At 35.1% G+C, this 15,873-nt stretch overlaps 1 protein-coding gene across 10 annotated transcripts in view; it reads left to right on the top strand.

Annotated features, from left to right (window-relative positions):
• MAGI2 (membrane associated guanylate kinase, WW and PDZ domain containing 2) overlaps positions 1 to 15,873 on the top strand; it is a 1,332,179-nt gene that overhangs the window by 1,098,134 nt on the left and 218,172 nt on the right. The window lies entirely within an intron of this gene.

Here is a 15,873-nt window from a genome sequence, read left to right as displayed (position 1 = left end):
CCCCAGAAAATCACTAACTAATAAGCCTTCTGGATAGTTTTGCCTTTCTGTAAATTTTTTATAAATGTAGTCTCTTACACAACATAATGCTGCTGTGGTTTACCCACACTGGTGCATGTGTAAGTAGTTTGTTTGTTTTTATCACTGAACAGTATTCCATTGTATGGATCTATCATTTTTTAAATCCATTCACAAGTGGATGAACATAAAGAGTTGTTTTCAGTTTTCAACACTTATAATGTTGTTGTGAACATTTATTTTTTAATGTTTATTTATTCTGGGGGGGTGCGGTGCAGAGGGAGAGAGGGAGAGAGGGAGAGAAAGAATCCCAAGCAGGTTCTGTGCTGTCAGTGCAGAGCCCAAGATGGTGCTCAAACTCACTAATTGTGAGATCATGACCTGAGCTGAAACCAAGAATCAGACGCTTAATTGACTGAGCCATTCAGGTGTTCTGCTGTTAACATTTAGATAAAAGCGTTTGTGTGTGCATATACTCTCATTTTTCTTGAGTAGATACCTAAGAGTGATACTGCTATCACTAGTTATATGACAAGTATATATTTAAATTGTTAAGAAATTGCCAGAATGTTTTCCAAAATAACTATACCATTTTACATTCCCACTAGCAATTTATGAGGTTTCCAGTTTCTACCCATTGTTGCCCTTAGTTGGTATAGTCAATCTTTTTGATTATAGTCATTCTAGTGTCTGTATAATGATACCTTTCTTGTGATTTTAATTTACATTTCTCTGATCTTTTTATGTGTTTACCATGTTTTCATGTGTTTATTAGTATTTATATATCTTCTTTGAAGGCATGACTACTCAATAGTTTGTCCATCTGAATATTTGCTGGGCTATTTATCTTCTTATTAAGTTGTAGAAGTTATGATTACAAGTCTTTCATAAGATATATCATTTGCAAATATTTTCTCCCAGTCTGTGGCTTGTCCTTTCACTTTCTTGATGGTTCCTTCTGATGCACAAAAGTTTTAAATTTTGATGAAGTACAATTTATCAGCATTTTCTTATGTGGATTATTATTTTGGTGTTATATCTATGTAATCTCTGCCTGACCTGAGGTCACAAACGTTTTCCTGCTTCCTTTAAAAGATATAGTTTCAGCTCTTGCATTTAGACCACTTTAAGATCACATATGTGCACAGTGTGAGGTAAGGGTCTAAATGCATTTTGTTGCATATGTATATTGTATTGTCCTAGAACCATTTGCTGAAAAAAAAAAAAAATAACTACCCATTCCTCTTGGATTGCTTTGGCACCTTAATAAAATATGAACTAGCATGAATGTGAGGTTTTATTTCTAGACTCCATTCTCTGTATGTTTACCCATATGGTTATGCCATACTTTTTAGATTACTTTAGCTTTATGTTAAGTCTTGAAATCAGGTAGTGTGAATCCTTTAACTTTTTATTCCCTTTTCACAGTTATTTTGGCTATTCCAGATTCTTTCCATTTTCGTATAAATTTTTTTCAATATATGAAATTTATTGTCAAATTGTCAAATTTATTGTTCCATACAACACTCCATTTTCATATAAATTTTATGATTTTCCTTTTTATTTTATTTTTTTAAATAAAAGACCTGTTGAGATTTTGGTGTTAAACCAAACACGTAGAACAATTTGTGAAGAATTGCCAACCTAACACTGAATCTCTCAATTCATAAGTATGGTATATCTCTTCATTTATTTGAATTCCATTTAATTTCTCAGCAATGGTTTGTAGTTTTCAATATACAGATCTTATACTTCTTCTGTTAAACTTATTCCTATCTATTTTATTCTTTTTGCCATTATTGTGACTGGAATTGTTTTCTTAATGTCATTTTCAGACTCTCAGTCGCTAATATATAGAAATGAATTTGATTTTTGTTTTGGATCTCATACATTGCAACCCTGTTACACTTCATTAGTTCTGGAGATTTTTTACAAATTTCATAAAACTGCCTACAGAGATTATTATGTTATCTGATGATAAAGTTTAATTTCCCCCTTTCCAATTTGTATGCCTTTGATTCCTTTACCTTGCCTTATTACACTAGCTAGAACCTCTGTTGTGATATTTCATGTGAGTGAATATAAGCAGACATCCTTGTCTTATTATCAGTTTTAGGGGAAAAGCATTAGTTTTTCACCATTAAGTATGATTTTAGATGTAGGGCTTTTGTATGCCCTTTATCAGGTTGAGGAAGTTCCCTTTTATTCTTAGTTTGTTGAGAATTTTAATAATCAATGTACCTTGACTTTAAACAGGTGTTTTTTTTTCCTGAAACTATTGAGATGATTGAGTGTTTTTTACACTTTATTAATACAGTGTTATATATTACATGATTTGTTTTTATGTTAAACTAATTTTGCATTCCTGGGATGATCCCATTTGCATATAATTCTTTTTTTGTGTGTTGCTGAATTTTGTTTGCTTATATTTTATTAAGAATTTTTGAACCTATTTGGGGAGAGATTTTCTATAGTTTTCTTTTCATGTGATGTCATTGTCTGGCTTTTGTGTATTGATAATACTGGCTTTATAACATGAGTTGCAAAGTGTTCCTTCTCTTTTTTTCTGAAAGTTTGTGTCGGATTGATGTTAATTCCTCCATAAAAGTTTGATAGAATTCACCAGTGAAGCCCTTTGGGCTGGGCTTTTATTTGTAGAAAGATTGTTTGCTAATTAAATTTATTTTCTTGATTTAGGCCTATTCCAATTTTTCAACATCCTTGAATCATCTTTTGGTAATTTATTTCTTTCTAGGAATTTTTACAATTCATCTAAGTTGTCAAATTTGTTAGCGTAAAGTTTTTAACAAAATTTTATAACATTCCTTCCTAAAACCCAGCTTTTAGATTCATTGTTTTTCAGTTTTCTATTTCAGTGTGCTCCACTCTACTCTTTATAATTTCCTCTCCTCTACTTATTTTGTGATTGATTTACTTTGCCTTTCTGTCTTCAAGTTTAGATTAATGATTCTAGTTCTCTCTTTCTAATAAAAGCATTAAAGCTATAAACTTCACAGTATGCACTTCTTTAGCTTAGTTTTATAAATTTTGATAGGCTCTGTCTTCCTTTTCATCCAGTTCAAGATATTTATTTTTTATTTCCCTGACGATTTCTTTTTCGACCCATAGGTTACTTAGAAATGTGTTGTTTATTTTTCAAACATTTAGGATTTCCCAATTCTTTTCCATTAATTGCAAATAATGTCTACTTGGAGAAGAACATGTTTTGTATTATTTCAGTCCTTTTCAATGTGTTGAGACTTGTATTATGGCCTAGCTCCTTGCTTTTTTTAACATAAAAATTTCTCTTAGAGAACATCACCTATTAGTTCAAAAATGTATCTCATTATTTTTAATAGCATATTTAATTGGATACCCACTAATGGATATTTTGGTTGCTTTTAGTCTTTTACTGTTATAAAAAAATTTATGTATCTTTGCACATCTATCTCTACACAAGAGAGTAAATCTATAATGTCGATGTATTCTTTCTTTCAACAAAAATTTCTTGAGTGCCTACTATGTACTAGGCACTTTTTTGGCACTAGGGATAAAGCAATAAACAAAGCTAACCACACTCTTTTTCTCATGGAGTTGACATTCCATTGGAGGGAGGCAAATTAAATGCCACATAAATATGCTTTTTGTTTATTTATTGCATGTTTCATATCCCCCTAGGTTTTATTCTTAAATATTAATTTCATAACCAGTTACTTTACTAAGTTATCTTATTGTTTCTCATATATTTTTCCGTTCATTTCATGGGATTTGGAGGCATACAGTCACACCACCTACAAATAGCAATCACTGTCTTCTCCTTTTCTATTTGCATACCTGTGATTTATCTTATTTAACACAGCTGACTGTTACTTCATGAATACTGTTGTTTAGTAATGGAGATTATGGAAATTCCTATCTTATTCCTGGCTTAAATGGAAGCTGTCTCATTTTACACAGTTAACACAATACTGGCCTTTTAATTGAGATAAATATTTACCATGAGAAAGAAATATCCCCTCAATTCCCATTTCATTAAGAATCTTATATCAGGGCGCCTGGGTGGCTCAGTCGGTTGAGCATCCGACTTTGGCTCAGGTCATGATCTTGCGGTCTGTGAGCTCGAGCCCCGCGTCGGGCTCTGTGCTGACAGCTCAGAGCCTGGAGCCTGTTTCAGATTCTGTGTCTCTCTCTCTCTGACCCTCCCCCATTCATGCTCTGTCTCTCTCTGTCCCAAAAATAAGTAAACCTAAAAAAAAAATTGAAAAAAAAGAATCTTATATCAAAAATGGATAATGAATTTTATCAAAAACCAAAAAAAAAAAATCTACAGAGATGATCAGTATTTTCCCCTTTGATTTATTACTGTGATGAATTGAATTAAGAAATTTTTTAGTATTGAACTATCCTTTCATTATTGAAGTAAGCTATATTATGCTTACAATGTACTCCTAGATCCTATTTCTTTATAAATAATTTTGCACCAGGGTGCCTTGGTGGCTCAGTCGGTTAAGCAACAGACTCTAGGTTTTGGCTTGGGTCATGATCTTGTGTTTTGTGGGTTCAGGCCCCGCACTGGGCTCTGCACTGGCAGTGTTGGAGCCTGCTTGAGATTCTTTCTCTCTCTACTCCTCCCCAGCTCACACTCCCTCTCAGAGTAAATAAAAATTTATTTATTTATTTATTTATTTATTTATGTATGTATGTATGTATGTATGTATTTAGTACCAACCTTCATGTGTGAGATAGGTCTAAAGTTTTCTTTTGGGGGTTTGTTTTGTTTTGGCTTACTTTTTACTGTCAAAATTTGCTATCAACACGATGCTGATGTCATATAAGCAATCAAGAACTTTTCATCCATTCTGCTCTAACATAATTAAGTAACCTTGAAGGTATCTATTTTTTGAGGATATAATACACCTTTGAAATTATTAGGGTCTAGTGGGTTGGCTTCTGTGTTTGGTTTGCTTTGTGGAGGAGAGGGATACCTTTTGCAACTCTCTCAAATTCTTCCACAGTAAATAATCTTAGAGTTTCTATTTTTCTTAGAGTTTCTTGGCTGGACTCAGTTTTTATAATTTATATTATCCTAAACATTGTCTCTTTCATTCATGTTTTCAAATGTATTTAAACAGAATTGAATCAAGTATTTTCCAATTGTGTCTTCTATGTCCACTTTACCTAAGAGTATTTCTATTATTCTCCTTTCGTAGTGGTGCTATTTTCTTGATTAGTTTGACTAATACTTTTTCTATATTAATGGCTCAAGAAACATATAGTTTATTTTATAAATAATTTGTTGGCTGATGCTCAACCTAGTATGGTATAGGGAAACATTATGCTTTCTGCCCAAGGAGTCTGTTATTTGATGTCTGGAGTAAAGCAATTCCAGAGTGATTACTGTAATCAATCCTTGTCACGTATTGTACTCTTATTTATATTAAAATGCAACAAAGTCCCCTACTTAATTTGTGAAACTCCCATAAATCGCAGCTGATCAGTATTTGAAAATTTCCCTTCTTATCTCTGAAAAACATGATCCCAAAGGTTTTCACTAGATCAGAATAGTCCCTTCATATGCTCACAATGTATAATAATTAATAAGTATCAGTAATGCACATCTTCTCTTTATTTTACGTTCAAACAGAATTCAGAGTATTTGAGAAGTAGCATACACTATATCAGAGCTATGTTTGAGGACAAAGCATAACAATTAGAGACACAGTGAACTGTGCATATGTAGAGAATTCCTGCTTTAAATTTTTAAAAACCATATCACACAAAGCATTGTATCACAAATTTAAAACTGCACAGGGAAAATATTAAAAGCAAAGCTATAAGAAGTATTGATATTTTTAATGTTGCTAACAGTTTTTCTAAATTTTTTGCTGATAAAGTTTCAAATTCACATAAAAATTGCAAGTATAGTACACAGAACACCATATACCATTTACCTACATTGCTGTTAACATTTTGCCCCATTTGCTCAATAGTGTGTGTGTGTGTGTGTGTGTGTGTGTGTGTGTTTCTGGACCACTTAAGACTAAGTTGCATACGTCATACCCTTTCACACCAAATATTTTAATATTTATTTTAGGTCACTATTTGTTTGGACAAATGTATACACAGCTAGTTAGTTATAGTTATAAAAGATACTTTTTTAAAAGCACATCAAATTTTAAAACTCATTACCACCACAACAAAAGACTTTAGAAATTATTGAAAGAGAGTTGACATTCACTAGTAACAAGGATCTGATATAGGACTCTTTCTGGGAGAGAAAAGGCACTTGTTATTTGAAAAGAGTGCTATCCAAAGAGATTAAGCAAAAATCACAGTGGATATCCCACAATCACCATTACGTAATCCAACTTTCCACTTGATGTCAGCAGAAAAGAGTATATATGACACAGCAAGCCAAGTAATGAATCCACACCATGAGGGTGAACAACCATGGCATACTGGCTGCTGTATTAACAACTAAGTCTTAAAGTTTCAAATAAAAGTCTATTTCTCACTCGTATGGTTTCCAATTCATGTTTTCCTGAATAGCAGATTTCCTGAGCAACTCTCCTCTACGTGATGGCTCAGGAAACAAGGCCTCTTCTCTCTGGTGGATCTCCATGCCCTAAGGTCTTGAAGTCCCCCACTGAGTTCTCTCTAACCAGCTGGCAGATAAAATGGTTTAGGGGTCAGTCCTGGGAAGGGTGTACATCACTTCCTCCCACATTTCATTGGCCAGAACTCAGCTCTAGATCCCATTAACCATAAGAGGCTTGGAAATATAGTATCCCTGTCTGCCCAGAAATGAGGGAATGGTTTGGGGTCAGCTATGTAGTAGCTTCTCTGCTTCCGATATTTCTTATATGCTATCTGCATCTTGAACTGCACATCAGGGATATATAACCACTGATTATGTGAAACTGTGACATGGAATGTTTTTTGTAACATGATATTGTAATATGATTCATTGTAGGCTTTTGAGGTACACTCGGGCCAATGGTATATGTTTTTAAACTCACATGTTCTCTTCACATTTTCTCTCTCAACCCAACTTTCATGGATAAAGAAACTTAAATTCAAAGTTCAGTACTTGGCCCAAATTCAATGAATGTGTATCTAGGTAAGGGGATGGACAATTTATGGTCCCCAAATAGAAGATGTGTGAATAATCATCAATGAAAAATGGAAAATGCCATGGATCTCACAAGGTGTACACCAAATGGGGAATTTGTTGCACAGATTACCGGTAAGGTAAGAGAGACAGGATGCTAGGATTACTTGTAGAGTTGTTGTCATACCACTTAGAAGTAGCAGAAACAGAACTCAAATCTCTATCTTCTGACTCTAATATTAATTAGAGTTTTACGTTATGTCAGTTTCCCCAAATTTTATGAAAAGAAATTTTTGATGGATTTTGCTTGGATATGTAAGGTTTATTCATCCATTTGTTTATTCATTTCATAAGTATTTGTTGAGGACCTACTGTGTGCTCAGCACTGGTTTATGTGCTGGGAGCTTACCTTCTAGGGGAAAATTAGGTAAAAAAGAAATACATTAGAGATAGCAGTGAAGAAAAACTGAGCAACAGGGTAAAGGGCAGGAGAAAGAGGGAGGGAGCAAGCTGTTTGGGATATCCAGGGAAGAGCATTTTAAGCAGGGCAAAGGCCCTGAGGCAGGACTGTTCTTGATGTAGACAAGTAACAAGAGGGAAGCTCCTGTGGCCGAGTGAGGAAGGGATGGAATGACAGATGAGGTCAGAGAGATTGTCGGTGCTGTAGGGAGACAGAGAATGTAAAGTCTTATGTAGCCATGGGCCATGGAAATGACTTTAGACTTTACTTTCAAGTGAAATGGGAAGCCTTTGGAGTGTTTGAGCAGAGTAGCGAGAAGATCCAACATTTGAAAGGGCTCACTGTGGCTGCTGTGTTGAGAATAACTGTGGGTAGGCAAGGATGGAAACAGGCAGACAAGTGAGTCGGATTTCACAGCAATCCAAATGAGAGATGAAGAGGGAGATTGGAGAAGGATGGTAGGAATGGAGGTGGTTAAGAAATGGATTCTAAATATATCTCAAAGGAAAAACAGCAAGATTTGCTGATGGATAGGATGTAAGATAAAGGAGAAGGAAAGGAATCAAAGACTGCAAATTTTGACCTAAAAAACTGTAAGAACAGAATTGCATTTTCCTGATCGGATGAATATGATGGATGGATATGCTTGTGGGGGACTGTGGGGAGATCAGGAGTCCAGTTAGGGACAGGCCAAGCTTGAGATACATTTCAGCTGTGCAAGTGGTGATGGCTGGCATGTGGAGGGTATTTAAAGCTTATGACTGAGCAAGACATTCAGGGAGTGAGCATAAATAAAGGAGAGAAACATTCTGAGGACTGAGAACCTCCAACTTTGGCGATCAAGAAGAAAAAGAATGATCAACAAAAGGCTAAGAAAGCATGACTTGTGAAGAAGGAGGAGAAATAAGAGGAGGGTACTGGGAGCCTTATGTAGGAAAATGTTTCAAGATGGAAGGTGTGAACAATTATGCCAAGTGCTGAGTAAGATAGGCTGAGAATTTAACATTGGATTTAACAATTGAAAAAAATATTCATTTTTTAAAAAAATTTAGTTAACCAATTGGAAAGGAGTTGACATCAGTGTTTTGGTCACTTGAAAACAAAGCCTCTTTCATATTTGAACCTATAGAGCGCATTTATTTACATGTACTGTGATTTTATATATAATCTGACAACGAAAGTACACTTTCCCCTTTCATAATTATACTAGATTATCTTATTTTCTGCCAGTCAACTCATGTCAGATCAACTTCTTATCACCAACTAACATTCATATTTGTTCTCATGGCTAGGTTAGTAAAAGGTTATTCTGTGTTAGGGTCCTTTTGGACCTTATACCTCTTCATTTCAGACCTCATTTCAGGGCTGATAGGGTGGGGGACAGGGAATGCCATCCATTGTATCCAAGAGATTCTTGGAGACAAGTAACTTCTTCAATTCTTTAACATAAAAGTAAAAAATTTTTAAACTGCAGACTCTCTTTAACCCAGAAAATACCCACTCTACCACAACCTCCCCCCAACACACACATCACTTCAATAGTTGAGTTAATATATCAGGGGTTTGTTTTTTTTTGTTTAAATATATGTCTGTTGGCCATTTCTAAATATTAGAGGAAGAGTGAATAGAAGTGTCTTATTAGATGGTAAATCCGATCTGCATGTGACAAGATATAACTGTTAATGATTGATTTGGTATTTACTCTTTATTTACCCTGTTTACTAATTTGAGGATGTCTTAAATGCAAAACAAAAAAGGGCATGTTAATATTTACATTTCCATAGTCATCAATATGTGTAAATAATTGTTCTAGTGGATATGTACAAAAATGTCAACTAGAAGAAACTATTGGTTCTTTAAATGCTAGCCAATTTCCCTCAGAAGCAAAGTCTGTGTCTTATTTCTTATTTGTCTTCAGAGCTTGGCATGTATACTTGTGAAATTAGTTTATTATGTTGTAACATTAGGAGGAGAAGGGTGGTCACAAAACAAAAATCAGGAAAATGCATGCGTGAGTCGCATAATGCAGCCGAGTGTACAAAAACGGACAAAACTCTTTCTCTAGTGATGTTCTTCTGTATGGGCTTTTAAAGTAACCTGGGCCCTCCTTTCTCTCTGGTCATATACCAAATTTTTGCCTAAGTTGTCTGTCTTCTTCCTCTCACTTCATTTCAAAAATGTCCCAGATGCTGATCTGAACACAGGGATATCCAGTAAACAAAATAAGTCCTTGTTCTTACGGAGTTTACTTTAAATGTAATGGGTAATAACAGATTGATCTTGTAAATTAATCCATCAACTGTGCCAGTTATATGGCTATAAAACCTGTCATACAATGTCTTCACTTGGGAAAAATATACAGGTTTATTGGCATGAGATGATGAACAACGCATTTAACTAGAATCAGCATACCAGGTTTCTAGTATAACATAGGCTCCTAATTCACATGGCCACTTTGAGTGTGTCACTTAGGTGCTCTGGCCACTAGCTCCCCATCTGCAAATTGAAAACAACTGTAATATTCATATGTCTCAAAACCTCTATAGTTCTCAATGTTTCTAAACCATGGGCTTATTTACATTCATTACATTGTATACACTCATTAGTTAGGGACCCTAGGACAAAGGAGTTGTAAAGAGTAGTTTGTTTTTCATCTGTTACCTTCGAAACATATATCCTGCTCCCTTCTAATCCACAATGGTAATTTCCTTGAGCTCACAGCCTAGAAGTTTACTAATCTACCAAATTTGACAGTAGCAAAATCAAGAGATTTCAGAGGGAAAAAGGAAAAAAAGCAATGATGGTTATAGCCAATAATTCTGAAGCTACAGGAAGATGATCAAATTTACTCTTATGTAAAATATGTTCAATCAATTCATACAAATTATTTTTATGTGGGGGGAGAGAATCTTAGTGTCTTTTCATTAAGACTTTAAAAAAAAGTTATAAGTTCAAATCTAATAATGACCAGTATACAGTAAATTTACCAAGAAAGTTTCAAATTCCTCTAGTTCTATAAATCTTAAAACTTTAGTAGCCCTCCCCCAAAAAACAAAAACCAAACCACATTCCTCACTATCTGCCACTATTGTGTAATACATTGTATTTAGGAAACTATGCTGGTCATATACAAAAATGTGCTCTTGGGGTACCTGGGTAGCTCAGTCACTTAAGCGTCTGACTTTGGCCCAGGTCATGATCTCATGATTTGTGGGTTCAAGCCATGTGTCAGGCTCTGTGCTGACAGCTCAGAGCCTAGAACCTGCTTTGGCTTCTGTGTCTCCCTCTCTTTCTCTGCCCCTCCCCGACTCGTGCTCTGTCTCTCTCTCTCTCTCAAAAAATAAATAATAAACATTTTTTAAAAATGTGCTCTGCCTCCAATGTGCTAGCTGCTTACACATAAGAGCAGAAAATTAAATGGATGAGTGCAATTAAAGTTATGTGCAAGAGATTTCCAGATGGTAAACTTAGAAAATCTTGCCACAAAGACTATTGAATCACAGCACCTCCATGTAGGCTCTTACTTGTTGAATAAATGAATGAAATCACCTACAGCATTGTCTTGCTATAAAATACAAAGTCATGTTCATTTTTTCAAATTGCAGAATATGAAACTGTAGGCTTATAATGAATATAAATTCTACCAAAAGTGCAAATGAAAATAATTGCAGTTATTATGCCATATTAATGAAAGTTATGCTAATTGCCCTAAAACTTAAAGAAAATGTATTGTTTTGCCTCTTCTCCTAATTAACGTTATTTCACAATGTGTGGTACATTTATGGAGAATTGTGTAGTGCATTAGATAAATCAGTTTTACATTTCCAGGAGAGTGTGTTTTAATGAGCATTATAATGTATTTCAGTTCAGCAACAGTTTTATGTTACAAAGCACCTTCTACTGGTAGATTGGAAAACATTGCACCAAAGTGATGCTTTCACTTAAAATTTAGAATGAAATTTAATGAGGGAAGCATAGATGAATCCATTTCAGTTAAATGGTTCTAAAATTGAAAAGAATGTTAACATTTTAGCTAGTATTTTTTTCCTATGCCCAAACCACATATGCCAGCAATCAGAAATGAGTTTGGGGGCCTGCTTAATATCTCATTGAATACCTGATATTTGATGCATAAGTCCCCACTTCTGTATTTAAAAATAATCAAAATGAAATTAAAATATTCATACTACTAAATACATTCATTAGATCCACATTAGGTGAAGCTAATCTAATACCATCATCCCAAGTGCTTATAGTTAAGTTCCTCTACCTCATGCCTTAGAAACCAGCTTGTAGAGGCCCATCCTTTCTTCTTTTCTTCTAGATTAAGAGGAAGACTTGTAGGTGTTCTATTCAGACACCAACTTTATCTTGCTCTGGAAGGAAGCCACTCCTGTCCACTCAGGGAACTGCTTCATCAATATTCTCTTACTATGGGTACTGTTATAACTTCCTTTTTCTTTGGGCACCCTTACCCTTAACCTATAAAATTCCTGAATTTTACCCCATACATTAAAAATGTTTTCTTGATTCTTTGTTACCTTAGAGCCATGCTCTTTCACTTTTCTTTCATTCTCAGACAACTTTCTTGAAATATTATCCATGTATGTGCCTACATATATCCCACTTTATTTCATAATTTATTTAAGACCACTATTCTTGGAAGAATAAACTCTACTTAACATCTGTGCTTTTTTTACTTGTCTTGCACCTCTCAACTTACAGCTGTCTGGTTTGTGTCCCCATCATGCTATGGCAAATGCTCTCTCTGATGTTCGCAATGGCTTCCTATTTGTCAAATGAGTATCTCTCATTTCTTCCAGAATCTCTCTTCCCTTGGCTTCCAAGACAGTTATTGCTTCTAGTGGTCTTACGGTTCTCTGTTTCTTCTCAGACTGCTGTAGTGAATCCTTTTCTTTGTCCATTTTTCCAAAACTGAAATTTCCTAGATTTGGTTGCTGTAACTTTTGTTTTATGACTCTATAGGCTCACCACCACTACCATGATCATCCACATGGTCTATGTACTTTTCCATGGCCTCTAGAGAACCAAGACCAATTTTTTATCTTACAACCAAATCCTTCATCATCTAGTCCGCACCAGCCTCTTTAACTTCATGTCACATTCCTCGTTTCATAAATATTTCTTGAGCATCTGCCATGTGTCATACACCATTTCAAGTTCTACAGTATAGCAGTGAGCAAAACAGATTAAAACTCCCTACCTTCATGGAACTTATATTCTCCTAGCAACACACAACTGTTGTTTTATACTCCATTGTCATAAAAATGTATTTATTTCTGCATGAAAAAAAACCTCTCATAGTTTTTGGCAAACTCCTAAGCACCCTTGAGAATTCAGGTCAAATGTTACTTCTTGCAGGAAGATTCTCCCAACAGTCCACATTTCCCTGAGAAAGCTTGTAAATACTCTTGTCATTTCTTCAGATCAAGATTTCCTGTGAAGTCTTAGCAGTGGAGTTACCATTATCCCACTTCAGAATTTATCAAGAGAATCTGCACAAGACACACTGTACCTTTCAAACTGAAAGATCCCTGGACCTTTAATAAATTATAAATGCACTGCTATCTCACCAAGTGGTCAGTAGATCTCTGATAGTTAAGAGTCCATGCAACAATTTCCTGGTGCAATTGAAAGAACAAACAGCCTTGCTCACATGTATTGGGAAAAATGAATAGATTTAATATAATATTCTTATGTGTTAAAACTATGCTATCAGTTTAATTATAATGAAGTTATAAAAATGTATACAAACTCAGCAACACAATCATACTCTACTTTTAACTTCTATTTGTCCATAAACTAAGGATCATTCTTTTAACAGAAGACACAAAATCACATTTTTTGGCATCTATATCTTTTAACATTTAACAAATAGTGTTTAGCCATTTGCTCTTATCAGAAGAGCAAATTCATCAGTTTGCTTACCAATTTTGTTTTGGGAGCCACATACTCTCCAACAATATACTTTAAAAATATTTGATTTATTTTTCCCTCCTTTCTCCTATGTGGATTTTTCCTTCCAATAATGGTTCCTAACTGAAGTCCATCTCATTCTAACCCCATTCCCCACTCCAGGGAATTTTCAGGTTATATTATGAAAGAAAAGAAAAAAAATCTCAATATCAGAGTCTGAAATAAAACTTTTTAAAAATTTTCTTTATAAGACCTGCATTTCAGAATCAAAGGGGGCAAGTGCTTATTAGTCAATAGCTGGATGACCACATTGTGCCTCTCAACCTGTACTTCTCAATGACAGGCTTTCCTCAGCCTAAGGACCCTTCAAAGAATTGCTCTGTTTTCAACAAAAGGGAAAAGATCAAGTAAGGGAAAGGAGACCTTCAGGACAGGAGAGGGAGGGGGGATTTTTCGTCATAAATTAGCAAACTTGAGGAAGGCTATTTGAAGACAGTTGGTGCCGTGCGGTGGGAGAAGTTACCATATTTGTCTAGTAAACCTTCAGCATGTATGAAAGTGTTACAATGCTTGTCTGATGGAATGAAACTTTAAGAATCTGTTTCTTAGTTTTAATTTTAACTTCAAGAATGCATGACTTGAATTTCTGTTTGTTATTAAGCCCATTTTTCTTCATCAGTTGTCATAATGAAGGGGTTCTTACCAGCATTTAGTGCCCAGAGCCAGGAATGCTAAAACATCTTGCTTCAAGGGACAGACACACATGTCCAAAATTTCAAGTAGTTGTGTCTTCACTGAAGAATATTCTGACATCAATGACCAGGGATTTTCTCTGCCCTTGTTGCCTCGGTTCCTTTTCTTTCTCTGCTGGCAAAGCTTGCTGCCTTCTCAGGAAAACTTATAGCAGCACCTTGCTTCTCAAGGCCATCCTCATGACCTGTGAGACGAAGTAATCTTGGCATCCCACCTCAGACCTACTGAATCATAATCTGCATTTTAACAACATCTACCAGGTGATTTGTATTCAAATTAAAGTCTGCATATTCAAAAATGCACTTGGTCTGTGGAATGGTTGACCCTGGCCTAATGACAGAATCTTCTAATTTAATAGAAGAGATTTATACCAAATTAATAACGACCTCCCCTAAGGCTCCTAAGAAACTTACTTCAACAAATTTCTCTAAACTGTAGAAGTTTATAAAAATTTTCATCTTTTATAAAAATAATGACCCTTGTGAGGCATGTGTCTTAACACACTGAAAACCTGTCAAGGGAAGGCACAGAAAGAAATGGTGAACAAGAAGACTTTTGAGACAGCCAGATACATGGAAGGATGGTCATGTTTCTAGGTTTTTCACAGAAACCTGTGGATGCCCAAAATCTGATCTGGCATCAGAAGAAGGGATCAGAGACCTCCTAATTATTCCCCCTTTATTTTTTCTCAGAAGAATGAATCGCCCAAGCTGTCTTTGAAAGTATCAGTGTATAAGGAGGTCCTTTTTGATATTTTTGCATGACAGCCTAGAATTTAAATTGACTGCTTCAGAAATACAGGGAATGACTGGTTAACAACCGTAATCAGAGTGATAGGTGGAAAATGTGAACTTTAGTTCACATATGTGATGTAAAAGTTCTTTATATGTTGCATATTTGCTAAAAAGTAATAGCAAAATACAGTTTTTAAAAGCTTATATTCACCTCTTATACCATATTTAAACAACACAAATTCTTACAGGGAAATAAAACCTCATTCCTACCAGAAATGATCAGAGATTGTGTTTATCACTCCTGCCCTTTAAAAATATTATATTATGCTATAAAAATGACTCTATCTACAAACGTACTTAGACTTTAAATTGTCATTATTATATCATAAAGGTTGCATTATACTTTGACTCCAGAATGTCTGAAAGTACTTTAATTCAAAACAGCACTCTCAACGTTTTGGGGAGAACTCATCTGTACTTCATTAGGCATGGTCTAATTAGTCCCACTGTTATTCTGCTGAGCCATACTTGAAGGTGTTCTTTAACTTGGGAAATTAATAAGGACCAAAAAAAAGCATTGATTCAAATATATGCAGTTTATTAGCAGTTAGTTTAAGCACATTTAACACATGCTCAAATAAGTGGTTTTTCTTTGGATTACCAATCCCTGTTCACTAGGTATTGTTGGATCCCTTCACCCAGAATGGTTGGGTGTCCTCTGAATCTGTGTCTGGAATCTGAGCTTTCATCTGATGCCCTTGTCCACTTCTGCCAGAGCCCAGGTGCCTCTCTAATGAAGTCTGTGGTGGCCCCTATTGATGTCCCCCTCTTTGGGTGGAGGTTTTGTAAAATAGGTTTAC

This window comes from Leopardus geoffroyi, chromosome A2, assembly GCF_018350155.1.
Source record: "Leopardus geoffroyi isolate Oge1 chromosome A2, O.geoffroyi_Oge1_pat1.0, whole genome shotgun sequence".
NCBI classification, from domain to species: domain Eukaryota; kingdom Metazoa; phylum Chordata; class Mammalia; order Carnivora; family Felidae; genus Leopardus; species Leopardus geoffroyi.
Note: the sequence above shows the minus strand (reverse complement) of the source record. Positions and strands in the feature narration are given on the sequence as shown.